This window comes from Perognathus longimembris, chromosome 12, assembly GCF_023159225.1.
Source record: "Perognathus longimembris pacificus isolate PPM17 chromosome 12, ASM2315922v1, whole genome shotgun sequence".
Taxonomy (NCBI): domain Eukaryota; kingdom Metazoa; phylum Chordata; class Mammalia; order Rodentia; family Heteromyidae; genus Perognathus; species Perognathus longimembris.
The window spans coordinates 52534027-52558410 of NC_063172.1; the positions used below are offsets into that span (position 1 = coordinate 52534027).

Genomic DNA, 24384 nt, shown 5'->3' on the forward strand with positions numbered 1-24384 from the left:
ATAATTAGTGATAATTAGTGACAGTGTGGCTCTTTTGCCACTCTTGTGTCCTGGGTTACTTATCTTCCAGTAATAGTAACAATTACCAGAGATAATCTATTTTAGAAAAGAAAACCTTATTTTGGCTCATCTAGGCTTATTTGACGTCATTAATTTTGCATCTGTGACAAGGCAGTGCTTCATCCCAAGGAAGTGTGGTAGAGAAAGCTGTTTACTTTATAGCAACATGCCAGAAAAGAGAAAACAACAACAAAGGGGTTCCTTTGTCTACTTCAAGGTTACACTGTGAGAGTAGAAGCCTCCTTCTAAATATCAGCTATTAAAGGCTTCCTTATTCTGCTTCTATGCAACAATAAGCTTTTAATATGTGAGCCGTTGGCGAACTTTTAATTTACAAAATACAGCATAGTACATTCTGTGTTGCTGGAAGAGGTTAAAATAATCATCCTTCCTTTGAGGTTTTGGTTTTAGCTCTGAGATTTGAAGGAGTTACTAAATTTGGACATTGCAAGGCAATGAACTGTGAAACCCTTTATAATATTTTCCTAGTCCCTCAAAATTCAGTATTTAAATAATTTATTTAGTCTGTGATTAGTAAAATTAGGAATTGGCATTGTTACAATCTATACAGTTTATTCCATTGGCATTAACTTTCTGTGTGTCATATTTTTTTCACACAAGTCTCTGATGACATTTTATACAACAACATATCTAAACATAGTTTCTACAAGATTTCATTTTTCTATCCATTTATAGTAATGCACTCCTCTACCTCATACTTATCTGTGGGTTTTTTTTTAACCTATAATGATGTTACTTCATGAATACTGTGTAAATAAAAACATTGCATGTGCCATGATACTGACATTTGGAGTTCTTCCAAAGTTGTATATATCAACACCTTTTTCCCTTTTATTGTAAGAATTACTTTACAGGTTATGTGTGTTAAGATTGTTTAATTATTTACCAATTCAAGTATGTTTTGATTGTGTTCTGTTGTACTAGAAAATTAAAACTACTATCAATGTTCACAAACATAATTCTGACAAAAAGTAGTGTTCATTTCTGTGAGAGTATAATTACTACATTATATTGGCAGCTGATTACTACTTTAAAAAATGCCAAGCTATTTGCCAGAGTGGTGGAATTGCTTTACATTTCAGAAGTACATAAGCATTTTCTTTTTTTAAATATAAACCAGCAGTTATATTATTTTTCTCTCTTAGCATTTTCATGGGTATATTGTAACCTTTCATTGCAATTTTAATTCACACTACTGAAGGGTAAATGATATTGGAAACATTTCATATGCCTATTGTCCATCAGAGTATCTTCTACAATAAAGTATTTGTTCATGTCTTGTAGTTATCTTCAAAATGGCTCATTAGATTTTTTTGCAATATTGAGTTTTGAGATTTATCTATGTGTTGTATACATAAAATTATTTTAAGACATTTAACTTTCAAAAATTGTCTCACACTGGTCTTTTTTTATCCTTTTAATAGGCACTGTGACAGAGTAAACATCCTTTATCTTGACAAAGTCTAATTTAGTTTCTTATTTTATGGGTCAGGTTTTTGTGCCAAGTCTAGTAACTATGGATATCTAATTTTTAGCCAAAGTTAGGGAAGGCTATTCTTTTTTTTTTTAAATTTTACCTTAGATTCAGGGCCAAAAATTAATTTTATATATTTCTACAGGATTACTTTGGGTTCTTTCTTCTTTTTGTTATATGTTTTTATCTTTCTATTAGTAACACATTGTCTTGGTAACTGAAAATAGTAAGCCACGGAATAGAGACAGACTCCTCCCTTTCTAATCTTCTTAATCAGAAAATATTTTAGTCAGCTAGATGCCAGCTTTTCATGTCTATAATCCTAGCTACTTAGGACATTGAGATCTGAGGATTACAGTTCAAAGCCAACCTGCATTGGCGAATCCCTGAGATTCTTATCTTCGATATTTCACACCAAATACCTGGAAATGAAGCTTTGATTCAAGTGTAGCTATGATAGAGTGCCATGATTGAGCTACACAACTAAGAGACAACACCTAAGCCCTGAGCTCAAGGCCCACTACAGACCTGCACACACAAAAAATCAGTCATTATAGGATCCTTTCTTCAGAAATCAAATTCAGGATCATTTGTAGTGTGTACAAAATTTTGCTAAAATGTAATAGATATTTCTTGAGACCTGTAGATTAATTTGAAGAGAATTGAGATTTTAGTATGTTGTATTAACTGATCCATGAACATACTATATCCTCCTTATTTCAATCTGTGTTTTAATTAGCAATTGTATTTCCTATTATTCAGTCCCAAACATAGAAATATTTTTCCTTCTAGTGAAAACAAATTGCACTGCAACTAATACATCCTAGTTTTCCTCATCTTCCTACCATTATTTTTTCTTACCACAATAATATTTTTACTTCCCAAAGTTTATTTTTTTATAGTGTAGAAATGGTATATGACTCTTTCTTCCTGTCAGCCATTGAAAACTCTTTATTTCTGGTTCTAGATGAAAGACCTTGTCATTTGATAAAGAATTCTCCTAGTGGCAATGAATTAATCCTCCTGCTTCTTGTGCATTTGTATTGTACATTTCTCCTGGTTTGTCTTCTTTGATATTGATCTGCTTCTCAATCTTGAACTTTAAGTCTTTTGCTAAATATGAAACATTTTAAATCATTTCTTTAAATTTTTTTCTCATCTCATAATTTTTATTCTTCTGATGTGGAAGCTCAATGATACTCAACTTAGAGGTTTTCTTATCACCCTGTAAGTCTTTGGGTATATATTCATCAATTCATCAATCAATATTTCATCAATCTGTTTTTCTTCATATTCTCTTTTTACCCTGTTTTTCTTTTGTTGAGTACATTGAGTAAATTCAATTCAGCTGTCTTAAAGTTCACTCTACAGGTCTTCAATAATATCAAGCCCATCCAGGGGTTTAGTTACTGTATTTGTAAGCATATAACTTCCACTTGTCTATTTTTAACTTCTCTTTCTTTGCCTATCATGACTAATTTTTCAAATTTTTCATGGGAATTTATAATTGTTGAAATTTCTAAATTCATTTCACTATTTCATCATTTGATCATTTGTGCTGGTGTCAAGTGTTCGCTTTTGTAACTGAAATTGTATTTCTAATGGCACTTAACTTGATACATTAGTTTATAATGTAATGGGAATTTTAGCTCTTATGACAAGATAGTGTTGATTCTGTTAAACAAGCATTCTATTTCAGCTTTAATTTTTGAGTTCTGCCCTACTTTTTTTTTAAAATTGTGGGTTCAATGATATTTCCAGATAAATTTAATTCCTGTGCAATGCTATTCTGTTTTGCTTCACTCTTGCTCACCCAGACTTCCTTTACAGCTCTGTACATGCATCTTTGGCACTCAGTGTTCTTTGGTAGGACAAACAGTCTTGGTTACAGGCACTGTGGTGAACTGATTCTGTCACAGTCTCAGGTTCAAGCATGGGACTGTATCATTGGAAGCTTGGACACATGTTTCTGATAAGGATCAGCTAGCCCCCTCTCCACTATCCTTGCCGGAAATTGAATCTGATGCAGACTTTACTATTGAATGCATACTTTCTGAAAGTGCTAAAATAGCAGACCCTTTATCGCTATTCTGAAAATCAGCCAACTACTGTTCAAAGAGTCAAGCTGTCTGAGATATCCAAGTATGACTATTTCAGGTGTGGAGTAATGGATGGATATGGATCATTGCCAGGCTGCACTAATTCAATCGCTTTCTGGATAGAGCCACCATGTACTAGAGATTGGATTAGAACCACAATGATGCCAGTGCTGTGAATCAAAACATTGCTGTTCTTGTTGACCAGCAGGAAACTCTATGTTGACTACCCATGTGAATGCCACAGGTAAAGAGAAATGTGTCCTACTGTATCTTTGCTGTACTGATCATTTGAAGGTCCTCAGCTACCGACAGTTTGTTGTTATCAGTTGCTTATTTTTGCTGTCAATTTATTATTGACAACAGCAAGTTGTTGATGCATAGAGATGGGTGGCATAACTCTTGACTGTCCCACTTGGAATATAGGATGATTCACTGGAGTGTAGCTCCTAAAGTTTTAGGCTCTTAGAAAAGTGTGTAGGTTTAAAAACTGTTATCAATGTTCTCTTGTTATTAAACATACAAAATAATATAAGATGTTAACTCTTTTGTTTAATTTTTTAAGTTTAATTTTGTCAAGGTGATGTATAAAGTGGTTACAGTTACATATGTAAGGTAATGAGTTTATTTCTTATTGAACATTGTTACCCCATTCCTCCTTTTTTTATTATATAAACTTGATTTTGCTGCTTTTGTTAAAGTATGTTCACATACAAAACATTTTATACCTCTCATGTTCCCTTCTCACAGACTGAGAAACCACTAACTGATTTAAAAGAGCTTCACTAATTCCTAGAAATAAGACATGAGTTGATATAGCTATAGTGAAGGACACTGATCATGACTTTGATATTTTATCTTTTTTCTTTGTTTGTTTTTGCTTGTCCTCGGGCTTGAACTCACAGCCTGGCCACTGTCCTTGAGCCTCTTTGTGTGCAATGCTAGCACTCTGCCACTTGAGCCACAGTGCTTCTTCTGGCTTTTTCTGAGAAATTATTGAAAATACGAATCTCACAGATGTTTTGCCTGGGCTAATTTTTAACTATGATCCCCAGATCTCAGCCTCCTGATTAGCTAGAATTATGGGTGGGAGCCACCACCATCTGGCATGATTTCAATTTTTATAGTGATTGTGTACAAATTCATTTTGTCACGACATTAAAGCACAAGACAGACGAATACTCAAGCATTCCTAACCTGATACCTTTCTACATGTTCTTTGAATGTCATAAGAGAATGCATATGTAACCAGTGCCTAAGAATCTTAGGATAAATATGAGATTAAGGACTTGCCTCTTAAAATGTAAGTACATGCAAATTATTCCAGTGTTTTAATTATGCTGACCATATTGGACTCTTACATGTTCAGTATCTAGATAAGAGAACTGGACTCTTCACACTTCATGTTGCTTTCATCATCTATTTATATCCAGTATCTTATTTTAGTCTTGAACATAGGACCACTTGAAAGTTACTGAGAGATGTTGCAAATACCCAAAACTTCTTGAGCTCCAGCTGTGGTACAAACAAATAATACTGCAGCTATATCTGACTTACCAATGCCAGAAGAAATTTCAGTGATGTGTACATAGATTATCTTCTTGGATAATGTTACAAAGTATAATTGTGATCATGTATGGAGTTCTTATAACATCTTTAGGATTTTTAAAAGATATGATCTCCAGAAGAAGAAATAAAAATAGCAAAGAAACATATTAGGAAATGCTCAACATCCCTGTCAGTAAAGGAAATGCAAATAAAAGCAATCCTGAGATACCTTACCCCAGTCAGAATGGCCTATAATCTTTTTGTTCTAATTGTCTGTTTGCCTTTCATTTATTTATTTTTTTATTGTCAAACTGATATACAGAGCAGTTTCAGTTTCATACTTTAGGCATTGGATACATTTCTTGTACTGTTTGTTACCTCCAGAATGGCCTATAATCTGAATTCAGGCAGCAACAAATGCTCCAGGGGATGCAGAGAAAGAGGAATCCTACTGCACTGCTGGTGGGAATGCAAACTAGTACAACCACTCTGGAGAGCAATTTGGAGGTTCCTTATAAAACTCAGCATAGACATACCCTAGGATCCAACCATACTTCTCTTAAGCATATACCCTGAGCAAAAGGATCCAGGATATGGCAAGGACAACTGAACTGCCATGTTTATTGCTACACTGTTCACAGAGGCTAAGATATGGAAACAACCCAGATGCCCCAGTACAGATGAATGGATCTACAAAATGTGGTACCTGTACACAATGGAATTCTACAGAGCTATTAGAAATGATAAAATAATGGTATTCACGGGAAATGGACAGGTCTAGAACAAATCATGTTCAGCAAGACAAGCCTAGAACATAGAGACAAATGGCATATACTTTCCCAGATATGTGGGTATTAGAAATAAATAACAAAGAGACATGACAAAGAAAGCAGGACCCAAGATACCAACTTACAGTGAGACCACAAAAGGTCAATCTTGGAAGAAACGCACCAAAAAGTAAAACCCAAACACTAATACATATGTACATAAATTAATATCCATACTGAAAAGAACTCCGCTGATAAGGAAGCAAAGGACTCCTTCTTAATTAGTCTTCTAGCATTTAAAGGACCTTATACTCTTTTTCTTATATATGATGTATACACATGCACATATGAGGAAAGCTGAGAAGATGGCACAGAATGAGTGGAAAATGGGGGGGAAAGTACAGTAGAGGTGACTCAACGGCTGCAATGAACACCGATGAGAGCAAACTAAGCAAGTAAAGGGCAGTAGGGGGAGGGGGAAGAAATGAGAGAAAAAGAAGGAACAGATTTCACTAAGTAAAATGAAAGAAATGTACATATCACCTGACCTGGAAGGAATTGTTTTGTTGTTAATAATCACAGGGTTTGTAAGCATTGTAGACTAAATTGACAATGCCCATCAAGGAGAAGATTTTTTTTTTTAATGATGAAAGCAAAGGGGGTGGGTTGGGGAGAGGGAAAGTGGGAGAAAATGAGGAAGGGGGCAACAAGCATGACAAGAAATGTATATGTATTCACTACCTTAAGCATGTAACTGTAACCCCTCTGTACATCACCTTGACAATTAAATAAAAAATAAAGATGTGGTCTCCTGTTTAGCATCCAGAGCCAACCATGACAGAACAGCTCATTGTGTCCACAATACTCTTACAAAACACATTCTGAAATGCAGGTCAATAAAATATCATCAAATTCTTTTCAATAGGTCTTACCAACTTCATTTTTTATATTCTTGATAAAATATTCTTAAAGAAACAGGAATACTTTTCCTACACTTATCCTGAAACAAGGAATCCTCTTTACCTTTGTCACCAATTCTGACCTCTGTGAGTGTAGAGCATTAAACTAGGCTCACTTACCACTGTAGATGAAAGTTTGATTTGAGATTTCCAGTAAGTTCTGATATAAACTGTCTTATGTTTGGAACACACAATATTTTTGTTAGTTCTAATAGATACCAGAATGAGCTTGGACAAGAAGTAAACTTACTGCAGTTCCCTGAACACTCATTTTGTAAGCTGTTTTCTTCTTCCTTTTATAATGTTTAAGTCAAAAACATTTTTCAAATAACGACATCTCTGGTTTGTGAAATGCTTCTTGTTCATAAAATTTTAAATGTATTTTGAAGACACACAAAACTTTACTCTTGCATAGAACTCTATTGGTGTATGATGAAAGCCTAGGTTGAAACCCAAGTTGTATTGTGATAAAGGTTTGCTAAATTAAATGATGGACCAGGCAGCATTATACTTCTTTCATCTATTAATTTCTCCCGGTAAATAGGAAAGGGTTATAACCTTAGTGATTTGAAGTGCACTTATGTTAGCTTGTAGTTTCCTTGAGTCAGAGTAGCAGGCCCAGGGGTTTTCCTTGCTCAGGATCTCACAAGGTTGCAGTCATGGGGGCCCTGGGGCCATGTTCTCATTTGAAGCTTAGAATCATTTCACCAGATGATTTAATATGTCAGTAGAACACAATTCTTCAAGACTATATGGCACAGGGCTCTATGTTCTTGCTCTGGGGCAGCTAGGGCTGCACAGAGCACCTAACAGCCACTTTTAGAAGATGGACATGTCTCGACTGAGCTGCCTCATAACTCCAGTCTGCTCAGTCTGATTCACCTGAAATTTTGTGTGAGTGCCAACCTGATGAAGTGTAGCCATCTGGATCATCTCCTTTAAGATCATGAACTGACTCTGGGAATCAAGTCTGTAAAATCCCTCCACCCATGTCTCCTAATGGTACCTTCTCCCAGCACTCCCATCATAGTCGCAAACTAAAGCCATATTCAAAGAGTATATCAGGAAGTAGAAATTTTAGGTATTGTCTGAGTATTATTCTTCCCAGAAATCCCAACCTGGCTATCGTTTAAATTTTTCTACAGCTTCCCCCACCCATACAAACCTGTGTGTAAATCTAAATAAAACTCAGAGTCCTGAAACTGATGCCTATTTTCTGAAAGCTTCACAAATGATTCCTAGCCATCCAGTTCTATAACCCTGAAATTTCTACTTACCATCTCTATTAAATATAAATACAGCACTTAGCCATCATTTGATAAAGTATCAGAGTTTTTCTACCGTATAATCCTAAATTCATGAGAGTATATGTAACCCAAATGCAATCATGAAAAATCAAGTGACAAAAAGCAAAGTCATCATTCTAGCATTAAGAATGAGTAATTTTTGTTCAGCTTTGAAATGCATAAACTTTTAAGGAGTCCGTCTCCTTTCCCACCATAAAATGGAGTGAATAGCTAAGTCTCAGGAAAGAGTCATCACTTCTTGGTATCAAATCTATAGGCTATTCCTCAAAAGTGAAAATTTTCAAAAATAGTTTCACTAATTTCAACTTGGATGTTCATTCTCAAGCCCTTCGTATTGGCAGGTTATATTGGAGTGACAACTCCTGGCAAAAGAAATTGGCAGATTACCAAATACTGTCTAGTATTTCTTTTAAAATGAATTTCCACAGAATGTGGTCAGTAGAACTTAAACTTGTGATAGTATCCCTTTGTTAAACATTGACTTATTTTTGTTCTTGATGATTCACAAATGTTTTGAGGTAATCCTAGAAGCTGAAAAAGAGTGTGCTGGCAGTAGGCATAATTTGAATGTGGGTGGCAACCTGTCAGGAAAGCCAATGCAGTACAAACCTCATGGATTCTTTTACCTTTTCATTTCTACTTCTAGATTGCTCTCCAGGATGTTGAGATTACCGGAGAAGTGACCATACGGCACAAGAAAATATTTCCCTACCTAAATTCAAGTAAGATAATTATTTAGTAATAAATAATTATGAGTTAATTAATAAAAATAACTTTTTTCTATATTTAATAAGACAATTGTTTACTTTGATATTAATCTTTGTTATTCCTCTTTTATTGTTTTGAGAAGGCATTTTTCTCTCAATCTTCTGACAATTCTTTGAACACATTCCAACTTTTTGTTGTAGTTTATATTTGGATAATTTTTCAATAATATGTATTTAAACAACTATAATTGTATATATGCTATTTATTTAACTAGCATTATTGGGAGTAATGAGAAATAGCAATTAGTTTCTTAAAAGCCTATTTTATTAGGTATGAGGTCAGATGCTTCCTTAAGACAAAGAACTGCCACCACACCAGCTAGCTATAAGCTGTAGAGTCCAGAAGAGGGTGTTTTGGGTGACACTCTGGGAAAGATTGGCAGACAATCCTTAACTTGCTTCACAGCACTTAAGAACAAAGAAGACCTGTTACATTATCCTTTGCTTGATGAGAACAGTAAGTGAATTGGTAAGAAATTAGTAAAATGAACCAAATACATGTTCAGAAGGTTTTGAAAGCACACTGGAAGTAGCAGAAGAACAATTTTGTCTGTTACTGTGGATAGAAACCACACCCTGCCTGCTTAAAAAATAGAACCAAACTTCCAAAACTAGGATTGGAAAATACTGAATCTTTTTTCCTAATAAATTTTCACCATATTTGTGAAGTTTTGTGTACTCAAGTTTTGTGTGACTCATTGGAGTCTATTGTATTTCAAATAATCCATGTACTGGGAATTGTATTGTATACATATTGATGTTGTAAATTGTATTCCAATGTAACATGAAAATAGAAAGACTGCTTTGAGTGTGTATTGGTGCTATGAAAAATACAGAAATTGAGAACTGGATGTTTACATACAAGCAAATTGTTTATTATTGGAGACCCCAAACTGAGTTCACAAGGGTCATGGGCAACATCAGAGGCATTTTCAGTTAAGGGCAATCAGGGCACAGGAATGTTCTCTTTACTAAGAACTCTGTTGAGCATGACAACAATACTGAGCTATGTTTCTCATAGTAGAATGTATAAAGGTAAGGATGACTAACAAATGGAAGTGTTTTCTCACTCAAATTTGGTCCTTGGTTACTTTAATTCAGTCATTTTCCTTATCCTTAAATTGAATACTATATAAGAAACATCAAAAATTTCTCTACTGCATGTAATCAAGATATTATATTTAAAGTTCCCAGATGATTTTTATAGCTGGACCTTTTTTTTTTCATAGTACAGACATTTTTTCCCCAGGAAAATCCCCTAGATAAGATAAACAGATAAAAGATCAAGGAAGATCATGTTGTTGAGACAGCATTCTCAACAAACATGATCTTGAACTTGGCCTGTCTGCCTTTCCTTAGCTCTGAACCTCAGTCTTTCAAAACTCCAGACTAAACAGGAAATTTTCCCCTTGATTCCTATTATTCCTTGTTCTTCACTTAAAAGTTTAAGTTCTTCACTTAAAAGCCCATTTGGAAATATTAATTAAAAGATACAGAAAATAATAAAGTTGGTCTTCCAAAGTACATTTTTCTAGCCTTGAGAGTCAGAATTTCTCAGCACTGGGCAGTACTCCATTTACTTTCACCTCACTCTTCTGTGAAGCCCAATAATTATCGTTTCAAACTGTCATTCATTTATGAATTCCCACTAAGACTCAATACAGAGTGGTAGTTGCCTGTTATCTGTGATTTTATATTCTGTGTTTTCAATTTCATAGTGTGAGTAACTGCAGTTCAAAATGTTAAACAGGGTTCTAGACTTAATTGATTCATCAGTTTAAGTGGCATTGAGTTCTGAGTGCTGTGATGACATCTTGTGCAATCCCACACAGTCCCACCTGGAACATGGGACATGTCTTTATCTAGAGTATCCACAATAAATACTTCCTACTGTTAGTAACCTGGTAGTTGTCTCAGTTAAATTATCACAGTAATTGTCTTTAAGAAGCTTGTTAATACCAATGATTATAAAGCACAAGAATAGAGATGCTGATGGCTTTATTACACTATCTTGGCATAATTGTCTGATTTTATTATTAATTATTGATCATGTTTTACTATACATAATTTATAAAATCATACCTTAAGACAAGATGATATATAATTGATTTGGCTCTGTGCACAGTTACAGGCATCTACTGAGTACCCTGCTCATTGTCTTGGATAAGCAATGATATGAAGCATGATATAAGCATGATAAAACGGCAAGGAGCCAGTTGAGAAATTCACTCGGTGTGTCCTGTCCTCAAGGAATCTTCCTCTTACAATTGCAAAAAAACAGTGTTTTGTTATTTTGGAAATATCTCTGTGCACTTCAAGTATTTCTATATCATGTTAAACACATATATCTTTGTCTCCCATGTTTTATTCCTGCTGGTCTGTGTTCACATGTCGAGCTACATTTGTTCCATGTTGAAATGGAAAGTGGTTCCATGATAAGAACGCCTCTATGACTGGGATGCCAGCAGCTGTGAGAGCTGAGTCCTCCACCTCACACCTGGTGCTCATTGCTGAATTTAACCTCTCAGAGCAGATCTCCGACTTCTTGAATGTTTTCTTATTACTAAGATAGGATGACTGTGATGAATTCAGCATTGTGGAATTTTACTCCCTTGTTGTTTCTCTGTGCTTTGGGGTCATCTGTATCATCCACTCCCTGATTTACTTGGTCTTCCCTTGCTCTGTTTCCTTTCTGTGTGATTGTGTAGTTCACAGGATGGAACTTGTGTTAGTGGACTTTTTCCTAACAGAAACACTGTTTAAACACACAGCTCACTTAGGCATGTTTGTGAATTATTGATTTTGGTCGTAAAACACTTCAATTTTTGCTGACTGTGATGTTCATGAATGAAATGGTACAATAGTCAAATGCAACCAAGCTTAGTCTGGAGCTCAGCACTGTCTTCCTATCATAGAAAGCTTTCTTCCTTTGTTCTAAGTGTGATCCACTGCTCATCCATCTTTCTTGCCACAGACTGACTCAGAATAGCTCCCTTTGGGGCAGTGAAATGGGGCTACTGGCCACAAGATTCCTTGGGACTCAAATAAAAATTGCTGATTTGTGTTTGGGCTGTTTGCTTTAGTCTTTTTTTCCCTTAAATTTATATGTCACAGATATTCTTTGTGACCCCAGGGTTTACAATATACCAAAATATATAGGACCCCAATAAATATTTCAGAAAAATTTGCTCAAATGGATCTGCAGCTACTTTCTGTGTTGAGAAAAAAAGGTGGCTATCTTAAAAATTCTTTCAATAAATATCATTCATATATTTAAAAATTCAAGAGCTGAGAATGTAGCACATTTGTAGAATTTGAGAGTTTGCATAGAATGTATAAGGCCCTGAGTTTGATTCCCAGTATGTGTACACACACACACACACACACACACACACACACACACACACACACACACACACCAGGGAGAGATTAATAAACTTTCTCTAGCTGAGCAGAGTGGTACATGCCTGTAACCCCAACACTGAGATGAGGAGAATAAAGAATCTGAAGGCATTGTGGATTTCATAGTGAGATCTCATGTCAAAATACATCAGAAAATAATAAGAAACTTTCATAAAGTTATATACAAAATTATTTCTCAGAGTAAGAGAAAATATATCATATTTTACTTGTGAAAAATCCGTTAATTGTTTTCTTTTGTTTCTCCTAGTCAGCAGAAATGAATTTTCTGGAAGCTTTTGGCATTATTTTCCTTTTAGGCTACTTTGGGGCTTGGGAATTCCCTCTATTTCTACAGTGGCAGACTCTCTGGACTGAACTGTGTCAATTTTCTGTTTGTCTTTATCCCTCTGTGGAAAAGATTGATAAGTAAATCTTTAGGTCACCACCAGATACCTTTGGTGGTTATAAAAATAAATGAGCATTAAGTTTTCAAATACAATCTCATTAGTATTATGATGTATAATGCTGTATGCCTATTCTAGATTGTAGTAACTTAACTGGTAGAAAATGGAATACATTTGTGAGAGTATAGACTGGGTTCTTTAACAATCAGATCAGCCTGGTTTCCCTAATATCAGCTCCTTTCTTGGCTTTCACGCTTGAATAGTGGAGGGGCACACTACCCACCCCCATGATTATAAACCCTTGGCTGCAGGCAGGGCCTGATTTCCTAGCATTTCTGATTCAGCTCCTCTCACAGATAGGAAGGCCAGTACCAAAAGAGCCTCCTTCATTCCAAAGAAAAGCAGCAATAACAGTGGGATTTGCTCATAATGGCAAGTGTCTTCTGCCAGCAGAGACACAGAACTCAGGAGCTCCTGGAAAATGATGATCATTGAAGCCTAGGAGGGCTAGCTTCATGGGAATAATTGTTACAGCTTAATCCCTAAAGATATAAATAAGAATGTTGAAATCCTGAAATATCAAACTCTCTGAAATTGAACTAAAGAATGAAAGAAATCCCTTAAACTCTGAAAATACAGTTTTGGAGAAAAAATACTCAGTATTATTTAGAAGTTATTTGTTTATATTCTATAAGTAGACTTAACAGGGACACATAAAACATGACAGAACAATTCACAATGAAGTTGGCAGTAAGAATTTACATTTAAGCCTAAAAGCTCTTAATAACAATAGACCCAAGGATACAACTGTTTTAACAGACAATCATAAACAACCATATATAAAAGTGTGCTACTTGACTTGTCAGTGCATTCAGCTTTGTAACTCAAACTACTTGAAATGCTCTGGCAGCCAGTTATGTCTTCTGACAAGATGAAAACCTATGGAAGTACTAAATGCACAGTCTCAGAGAGGGGATCTTGAGAAACAACAATGTGTGAATGGGATGTCTATTCCTTGCCTCAGGAAGTTTCAATATGTCTAATAAGCAAATGACCATATTTTAAAATTCAGCATTTTGACCATGTACTTTCACAGAGCCAAATTTGCTAGAATAAAAAACTCTAGTTGGAAGAACAAATGGGAAACTCAATTTGTGCAATTTGTACCTTTATTTTCTGAATGCAACCTAGATGTGATGCACAGAATAACAAACCACAGGAAAATAATAATGGCAACTAAAAATAGGGAGAAACTCTCCCTATATATTATATATAGTTGCAGAGTGGTAGTATGCAAGAATTGACTGAGTTTCTCGATCTTTAAACTATACTTTGAATCTCAATGAATTGCTGCTTAGGTTCAATTTCTCAGTGATGGGACACCCTCAACCCCTGCCCCAGTCCACTGAGGCCCACTTTGCTGTGCTTTGCAAACATGCTCACAGTCACTTGCAATGTGCTAATTCACCATTTTTCTGCATATTAATTCTAACCATCATGATTGAAAGAGCTGCACAAAACTGAAAACTCACTAATAATACCTTCCACTGGATAGCCTTTATACACTTTAAAAGACTTTCTTAAAATTAGAATTTGCAATTTGGGGGTTTCAATTCTTAGAATTTTAGTATGAATTTAACCTCTCAGAATAGAGAATTTTTTTTTTGTATTTAGACAGCAGGGACTTTGATCTTTTAGAATGTCAACATTCAGAATTGTGGCATTTGGTTGTCATTGGGAATTGAACCAACAGACTAGGTTCTGCATATACATTCAACCAAATATTCTGACATTTTTAATGTGTGTTTATTCTGGATTTTCTACATTAATATTTACTCATTTTTGTTTTTATGTTCTATAGTTTTTGACAAGTGTTATGTACATACTGCTAACATGTCACTGTCCACTCAAAATTATTGCTTTTATCTTACCTATTCAACTTTTCTTTCCTTATTTCTGAAATCATCAAGACCACTGATCTTTACCTTTCCTTAAATATCATAAAATGAGAGTGAGCAGCCTGAATTATTTCAGACTGGATGCCTTTCTTTGGTGATTCATTGTAGATTTATCCATGACACACAGTGGTCTTGCAGGTATTTTCCTTTACATATTCCTTTACATATTCATCTACTGAAGGTAGTTATGAATGAAGCAGGTACAAATGCTAATTTTTGACCATCACAGAACTTTTATATCTGTTGTTTCAATACCTTGTAGCCAAGCTGCTGCATCAAAGGGTCTATGTGGAATTGTCAAACTGCCTTCCAGTATGAAAGCACTATTGTGCATTTCCTTGTCTTGCTCTTCTCCTCCTCATTCTCATTACCTCTCTCCCACTGTAAACACACATTCACACACAAAAAAATGGGAAGTTCTGGGTAACTGGTTAGAACTAACAATTAATTAGCCTAACTAGCATGTACATTTTCTATTTAATTGAAAATTCTATCATAAGTAGACGAGTGCTTAAAAGAAACTACATAGCCTAACAATCTATCCCTAGTTATAGATCTTCCTCCTTTTCTATGGAAATTTCACTGCTCTCTCAAAATTTCAAACTGCTCATAAATTCTAATCTACTTCTTCCAATTTTGGATCATGTTTTTCTGATTCTTTATAGTATCCAGATATGTCTTTGCTATAATTTTAAATCTCATCTTACTTCAACAATATTAATATTATAGCACTCTGTCAAAGCAACAGTCATTTTTTCAATTTATACTTTCTCATTTAGATATACTGCAACTAACTTGTCTATTTTTTTGTTACTCATTATCAACATCAAGAAGCTCCATCCAAGTTGTTCACTAATAATTTCAGTGGTTCAAGTATCATGTTTATATGTTTAATTTATTTTAAATGGATTGGGGTATGCTATAAAATACAAATCCAACTTTATACTTTTGCGTACCAACATAAAAATTCTTCCAGTACTAGTTTTTGACTTCCTAGTGTCTTGTCAATTGGTCAGTGGTTATTTGACCTCACATGCTTCGCCTCTCTATCTTTTTCCAGTGCTTGTGGATATGAAGTTCTTCCAGTACTATTTATTGAATTCTTAGTGCCTTGTTAATTTGTCAGTGGTTATTAGACCTTACATGCTTTGGCTCTCTACCTTGTTCCGTTGGTCTATGTCTATTTCATACTAGTGCCGTATTGTCTGAAGTACTATGGCTTTGTGAGATCATTTGAAATGAAGTAGTGTCATGCCTTCATCTTTGGTTTCCTCAAGATTACTTTGGCTATTTAGTGGTGCACATGAACTTAAAACTTTTCTTTTATTTCTCTGAAAAATTCCATGGATGAAAGACAGTAGAAAGAAAGAAAGAGAGAGAAAGAGAAAGAAAGAAAGAGAGAGAAAGAAAAAGAAAGAGAGGGAGGGGGAATGAAGGGAGGAGGAAGGAAGGAAGGAAGGAAAGAAGGAAAGGAAGGAAGGAAAGAAAGAAAGAAAGAAAGAAAGGAAGGAAGGAAGGAAGAAAGGAAGATATTTATGTACATATATAATAATTATGGTGTTCTGGTAGTTATAAGGGAGAAATGATAGGATAATATAACAATGGAGAAAGAAAAATACTGGAATTCACTGTGCCTACGATGATATAAGAAAGCTCACTAAATGGTATGAAACAATAGAAGTGGGAAAATGGGTAAAGAGAAAACAATAGAGTATATTAATCTGAATTATAAATATGCACATATGAAATAGCTAGTGAGAGCTCTTCATACAATTAATATACAGTTAAAAAATGAGTGACAAGATAGGTTTATGGGAGGGTAACAATGAAAGGAGTAAGATTCAATGAAGAGGGAGAATGAGAGTGAAAATGCTTAAAGACTGTTACATACTTGTATGAACATAGGACAATAAATTTTCTTAAGATGGTTTGGAAGGATGCAAGAGACAGGGAGTTAATTTAATCTAGAAAGATTATGTACATATGTGGAAATGGTGCAATGAAAATACCCTCTTATAATTAATGTATGCTAATGAGAATTATTTAAAGGACCCACCCCCTTCCTCAAAGAAAACAAACAAAATTTCCAGTGCTCTTTCTGTGGCTCAACTGTTGTGAGCGGTCTAGATAGTATACATACCTTCCACAAGCACTTCAGGCACCATCCTCTCTGCGGGATCTCGTATTTATGAAAACAGAGCATCTGACATCACAGTCCAAATGCACCACACAGCTTTGCTAAATTCTGGGCCTTACTAAGATTATTAACTTTTAGGGGCACTTGTAAAACCAACCAGACTAGCACACCCAGGTATTGCCTCAGAAATCCAGAGAAGCTCTGTATAAACAGTAAAATAGTTTAGAACATCTTATTCTTCACTGTAAATGAAACATTTTAGCTATTTACAGATTAGATCCCAGAAAATTTTGAAGAGACATAATTACCCAGTAGAGATAGTAAAAAAGATGAAATTTATGGAATGGACATACTAATCTTTTCTATCCTATATGTATTGTTTCCTATACCTTTATTATGTTTTTAAGTCTTCTTAGATATCATAAAAAAGTGGTTCATAAAATGGATCTGACAACAGAATCACCTATACTTGTTAGACTCTAGCTCAAGCCTAGACTTTCTGTTTGGGCAGGGTGGGATAGAGCTGGAGACCTCCAGGCCTGGTAGGTTCTTCAGAGCTGCTGTTTAAGGGATAACACTGAAAAACACTAGAGACTAAAATGTTTGTTCTATTCCAGAAAACAAGGTAAAAGTGGACTGCACTGTGATTTTCCACTGTTAACTGTTTCATTTCTGAGTACATACTTTGGGAAAGGGATTGCCATCCTGGACAGAAAAGAGATAACATCCATGCTTCAGGAAACTAGAGAGAGAGAACAACCACATTGAGTTCTGGTATGTTTTCTTTGCATTTAAGCACTACAGAATAGGAGGCTTATTATATTGGAAAGACATAAAATTTGTTGCGTTCAAATAATTAGTATTTTAAGCATGACAAGAGTTCTTGGTTGCAAAAGCATAAAACAAAAAGAGGCAGGAATTTATTATTGAAACATATTACAGAACCAAGAATTGAGATTTTTTTAAGTTCTAAATTCTAAACTAAGTTAAACTCAGATCTAAGTTGATTCTCTCTTAGAATACTTTGTAGTGAAGACTATGTTTTTAACAATAGAACATTTGTATTTATAGGAATTCCTCCTTTTCTATCTTAAAATTAAATTTCTTACGAATTTTATGTGTGTGTGTGTGTGTGTGTGTGTGTGTGTGTGTGTGTGTGAAAATGAATCAGGGAGATTGGGAGAATGTTGAAAAGGTGACATTCATTGTACACATTAACTTGTGTTATTGAAACCTCTTTGGACAATTACTTAAAATAAAAATAAAAGGTACATTGCACATTCATATCTGATTTGTTGCATAGAAATCCCTTCTTAAAGCTACTTAAAAGCAAAATTTTAAAATTGCTAAAAAAATAAGTTGTATTAATAAAGTGAATGAAAACCTTGTTGTACAACTACTCAAAAATAATTTTCCAAAAGTTATTTGGTGATTTTTAGTAATTTATTAATCCACTCAGCAAGTACCATTGAGTAACTATGATATACTCCCTTAGTGATTGGGATTAGAGTTGAAATTGCATAACTTGAAGTTATTATTTTTTATTTGTTTGTTTGTCTTAATCCTGGGGCTTGAACTCAGGGCCTGGGAGTTATCTATTAACTTTTGTGCTCAAGGCTAGCATTCATCATTTGAGCCCAGCTTAATTTCCAGATTTTTGGTGGTTAATTGGAGACAAGAATCTCATGGAATTTTTTTTCCCCAGACTGGCTTCAAATCACATTCTTCCGATCTCAGCCACCTGACTAACAAGGAATATAGGCATGAGCCATCAGTATCCATCTCATAAATCACTTTTTAATAGTTTCATAACTGTCTTCACCAAGGAAGGCCAGCTTTCTACTTCTACTTCTTCCCTGTACAGTTTAATTTTTCAGTGAATGTACCTAATGTAAAAATTGGTTGTTTATTATAACTATGCTTTTTATTGCTTTTCTTGATTGAGCAGTTTAGTTAGCATAATAGGTATTAGTACAAATATTCCTTATTTTCTGCTATCAGGGTTACAATACAGATTTATATTTAATGCATAATCTGATTGAAGTATGCAGTTGTTGATACTGGCAGCATTAGTAAGGTTCTTTGCAAATCAATTTTTCTTTGATTTTCTTTTGATAATAAAGAATTAACCATCACTATTCTGCATGTTATAATCAAGTGAATGTTCTTTTCCACTTAAAATTGAAGAAAGTTACAGAGACAGGAAGTACTCTTTTTTCTTCAAACATTTGCCAGTGACTTGCAAAGATAAATTGTTTCAATAAAGCTTCTTACACATTCCTGTGGAACTCTTGCAAGCCATTCTACCACTTCCTGTGGGCCAAAGCAGCAGGAGTCTGCACTGCACACAAATGACCTGCTTGGTCATTTGATGGTAGTGATATAAAGGGCTCTCAGAGAGAAGGCATCCACCTGTTCAATCTTCCTGTGGATGGAATAAATTGACTAGAGTACATGGAGGGAAGAGTTAGAATGCTGAGAAAACAGGCCAAGAAGCAATGCTGGATTAGAGGATCTTTGAGCTAAGCACTTCGTCTTCTCTCTATATTTTACTATGTCAAGACTTCTTTGTTTTATCTGTCATTCCACACTTCATACACATGCTTTATTGAAAAAAATAAAATTCATGGGCTTGTGGTATTTTGCTATAAATATTAGGCTAAAAGTTTTGCATTTGGTTTTTCTGTTGTTGTTCATATTTGCCTTTGTTTCTTTAGACTTTGAATTTTAGGTACTAAAAATAACTGACGTTTTTATTTTTTGCCAGTCCTGAGGCATGAACTCAGGGCCTGGGCACTGTCCATGAGCTCAGTTTTCTTAAGGCTAGTATTCTACCACTTAAGCACAGTGCCACTTCTGGCTTTTTCTGTTTATGTGGTACTGAGGATTTGAACCCAGGGCTTCATGCATGGTAGGCAAGCATCTACCACTAAGCCGCAATCCCAGCCCCTGACTTCTAAACTATATCTATTACACACAGGCATTTGGTGACAGAAAAATAAGATTTTACTTTAAAAGGAAATGTATTTTTCTTATGGTTCATCAAGTGTAATTTTATAAAATGAAAGCAGAACAGTTTACAATTTGGCAAGAGATTTTCAATTCTAAAATATTTAGTTAGTAACACGGGTTCATGGAATATGCCAGGTAAATTAACATTATTAAATTCATTCATGAGACTGAAATTTGAAATGGTTAAGCAAACCGCCTATCTTGCTCTTCTATTAGCTATAAATTATGTTAGATCATCCCGTGATACAGAAATTTTCGGGGGAAACTGTTGCTATACATGACCAATGATATTGATTTCAATTCAATGTTTATGTTCTCACGGTATTAATACAGTATGACTGGGCAATGAAAAGGAAGATTTACAAGTTTGTCCAAATCATTTTTACCCTTCATCACTTACTGGATGCCACGGAGTCACAGAATCCACAGAGAAGGCTAAGTCTGGCCTTAGCCACCCAGAGCCAGCCAAGCAGCCCAGGGAAGGAACAGGAAGCCAGCAAAGTGAGAATCCCAAGTTGCCTGACACCGTTCTGCATAGCATAGAAATTAGCTCTGCTTCTAAAGGGGTTTGCTGTTTGTTTTGTTGACTTTGATTTTGTTAAAAAGACAAAGACAAAGAAGTTGGTGTTTTCAAATCCAACTGCCCAAATATATATATATTTAGTTTTAAGTTCTTTCACCTGTACAATAAGGACATTGTTTCCATTCTGTCATTGGATCAATGTATGCTATTTCAGTAGCAGTTAAACAGCATCCTGAAGGCACAGGCCTGAATTTAACTCTAACACAAAGTATCACTTTAATCATATATTTCCTTTTCATCTGGTTTTAGTTATTTCATTTATCACATTAACAAAATATCTATATTTGTATCATGTCTCATATAGCTAGAAATAGGTATTAGTGAGCTACAAATGAAGTATTTATTCATGAATTTTAAGGGAGATATTTATTTACAATATATATATATATTTTTTTTGGCCAGTCCTGGGCCTTGGACTCAGGGCCTGAGCACTGTCCCTGGCTTCTTCCCACTCAAGGCTAGCACTCTGCCACTTGAGCCACAGTGCCGCTTCTGGCCGTTTTTTCTGTATATGTGGTGCTGGGGAATCGAACCTAGGGCCTCGTGTATCCGAGGCAGGCACTCTTGCCACTAGGCTATATCCCCAGCCCCTATTTACAATATTTTTAAAAGAACTACTAAAAGTGAAAAGGCTCAAATTTTTGTTTAGGAAACTTTCACTATGATTCAGGTTCTACTTTTGTTATTTGGAAAATGATATATCCTATCAAGGTGATATATTTTAATTTCTTTTTGAAGTACTTAAAATATTCTAAATTTAAATGCAATTAAATTCGCTGATTAAAACATAGTTAGGCATGTTTGGTTACAGTGACAGTTATTTAAATCTCACTGCACTTGAAATTAAGAAAGGATAGATATTTTCTTTCTAAGTTACTTCTTAAAATTCAAAACTAATGTATTGTGAATCTGGAAGATAGGAGGTTAATGTTGTAACAGATATCCATGAAATATTACAACATAGTGACTACCTTTTAGGAATACACTGTTAATTGCATTGTATACATTATGCAATCTAAGATTTGAAGATGAAAAAAGGACATTCAGGAGTTTAGAGCGGATTTTTCTTCAAATTAACACATGATTTGTGCTTTAATTTGGCCATCAGGTCATTTGTAAGGTAGAGGTACTAGGAATCCAGCACTGAATTGAAGTCAAAAGTCAGGGTTCTTTTCTATCTCTCTCCACTGTTGTAATTGAAAACTCTCATTTTCAAGTTCTGTGTCTCAATTTCAATATAAACAAAATTCAGCAAAATTACAAGTTTCTGCCTTGAGCTCTGATTTATGCCAGAAATCCAATACTTTACTGAATGTGAATATCTACATTTTTCTAAATGATGAGAACATATTGAATTTCCATTTGAAATCATGAGTAATAGTATTTATCATCTATATTTTCTCCTGATATTTAAGGAGACTGTGAAGTAATTTAGTAAGATGATTCTCATTCCCCAAAAGATAAAAAAAAATTATGTATCAAATTGGTGTTTGAAAAAATCCTTCTCATAGCTTGCCATTACCTTTCATAGTCCCACTGAATAAACAGTTGTTATATTTAAGCTTTCTGCAGATTTTAAATTAGCACATTATTAGATTTCAGAAACTCATAATAGTGAAAGTGTAATGAAAAGATGTAAATCAGGGAGGAAAGCCTATAATTTTAGTCAATAGCTTGTGCAGAGGTGTGAGTAATTTTTCATGAGTGCTCAAGATTTACTAGCAATAACCTGTTACTAAGAGATTAATTTTAAGAAAAAATGAAATCCACTTATACTTTGAGATAAGACTTTAATATTGCTAATGTGCATTCAAATGTTTATCTGAAATATGAAATATGAAGAGTTAATTTCAAGAGTTGCTTCAGCTCAATTTAAAGTATATATTGTCAATAATGTCCTTGACATTCATCACTGATGGAGCTATGCGGTGCTCCCAGTAAATGACTATGTGTAAATTTATCCTCTAGCTAAGACCCCAGAGAGCAATGATGAGAAGAGGCTGAAATCAGGAAAGCAACTCCTTTTGTAATAGCTTAAAAAATTATATACCCAGCAATAAACTTAACCAAAGAAATGAAAGAACTCTATGATGCAAACTTTATAAACCTGATACAGGAAATTAAAGCCGAACTAAGGAAATGGAAAAACCTCCCATGATCCTGGATTGGGAGAATCAACATCATGAAAATGGCAATACTGCCATAGGCTATCTACAAATTCAATGCAATACCCATCAATATCTCAACATCATTCTTCAATGAAATAGAGGAAGCAATGTAAAAATTCATATGGAACAATAAAGGACCAGATGAGCAAAAACAATCCTTAGCAGGAAGACTAGTGCAAGAGGAACTTCAATACCAAACTTCAAACTCTATTACAAAGCTATACTAGTTAACACAGCTTGGTATTGGCAAAAGAACAGGCCTGGGACCAATAGAACTGAAGACCCAAAAGTGAACCCACAGACATATGCCTACCTAATCATTGAGAAGGGAGCTAAAAGTTAGGATGGCAGAAAGACAGCCTCTTCAACAAATGGTGCTGGAAGAATTGGTTAAACATTTGTAGAAAAGTAAAGTTAGATCCTTATATATCACCCTGAACCAGAATCAATTTGAAATGGATCAAAGACCTAAAGGTAAAAGCAGATACCCTGAAAACATTACACAAAAGAATAGGAGAAACACTTGGGCTCCTTGGTACAAGTCAAAGCTTAATTAATAAAGACCTGAAACACAACAAATTAAAAGAAAGGTTGGACATGTGGGATTGCCTGAAACTGCAGAGCTTCTGCATGGCAAAGGACATAGCTAGCAAGGTAAATAGAAAGCCCACAGATTGGGAGAAGATTTTCACTAGCCGTAAAACAGAAAAGGGCCGCATATTTAAAATATACTGAAAATTCAAAAAATTAAATTCCCCCAAAACAAATCCTTAAAGAACCAACTTCCCCATTAATAAGTGGTCTAATGACTTAAAGAGAGACTTCTCTGAAGAGGAAATAAGAATGGCCAATAGACATATGAAGGAATGCTCAACATCTCTGGCCATAAAAGAAATGCAAAACAACATTGAGATTCCACTTTACCCCAGCTAGAATGGCCATTATCAAGAAAACTAATAACAACAGATGCGGATGGGGATGTGGCCAAAAGCAAACACTGTTTTTGGGAGTGTAAACTTGTTCAAACACTCCGGAAATCAGTATGGAAGCTCCTCACAAACTGTACAAGAAATGTATCCAATGCCTAACGTATGAAACTGTAACATTTCTGTACATCAGTTTGATAATAAAAATTTGAAAAAAAAAAAAAAGACTAAACATAAAACTCCCTTATGACCCAGCAATCTCACTTCTGGGCATTTATCCAACTGATCACAAATAAGGCCAAACTAAAGTTACCTCCATATTCATTGCAGCATTATTTACCAAAAGTGAAATAGGGAACCAACCCCGATGTCCCTCAGTTGAAGATTGGATTAAGAAAATGTGGCATATATACGCAATGGAATTCTATGCTTCCATCAGAAAGAATGACATCACTCCATTCATAAGGAAATTGAAAGATATGGAAGAAACTGTATTAAGTGAAGTAAGCCAGACCCAAAGAAACATAGCTTCCATGGTTTTGTTCATTGGTAATAATTAGTATATGTCTAGCAAAATACTAGCAGAAGATCCCAAAAACTCAATAGATATCTGCTTATGATCATATAAGGTGATGCTAAGTGAAATGAACTCTAAGATATAGAATCAAGAGGCTTTTTATTGTTTTTATTTTTAATGTATTATGTGAAATTCTTTCCTGTTTTGTTTCTGTTTCCCATTGTTTATCTCCTATTGTAACTGTATTTGATTTTGGTACCCTGGGTATTGTATATATG

At 34.8% G+C, this 24384-nt stretch overlaps 1 protein-coding gene across 1 annotated transcript in view; it reads left to right on the forward strand.

Annotated features, from left to right (window-relative positions):
- Positions 1-24384, forward strand: part of Sntg1 (syntrophin gamma 1) — a 739717-nt gene that overhangs the window by 200017 nt on the left and 515316 nt on the right. Inside the window, exon 2 of the mRNA XM_048358693.1 lies at positions 8879-8954. The gene's annotated coding sequence lies outside the window, so the exon portion shown is untranslated. The remainder of the gene's footprint in view (positions 1-8878; positions 8955-24384) is intronic.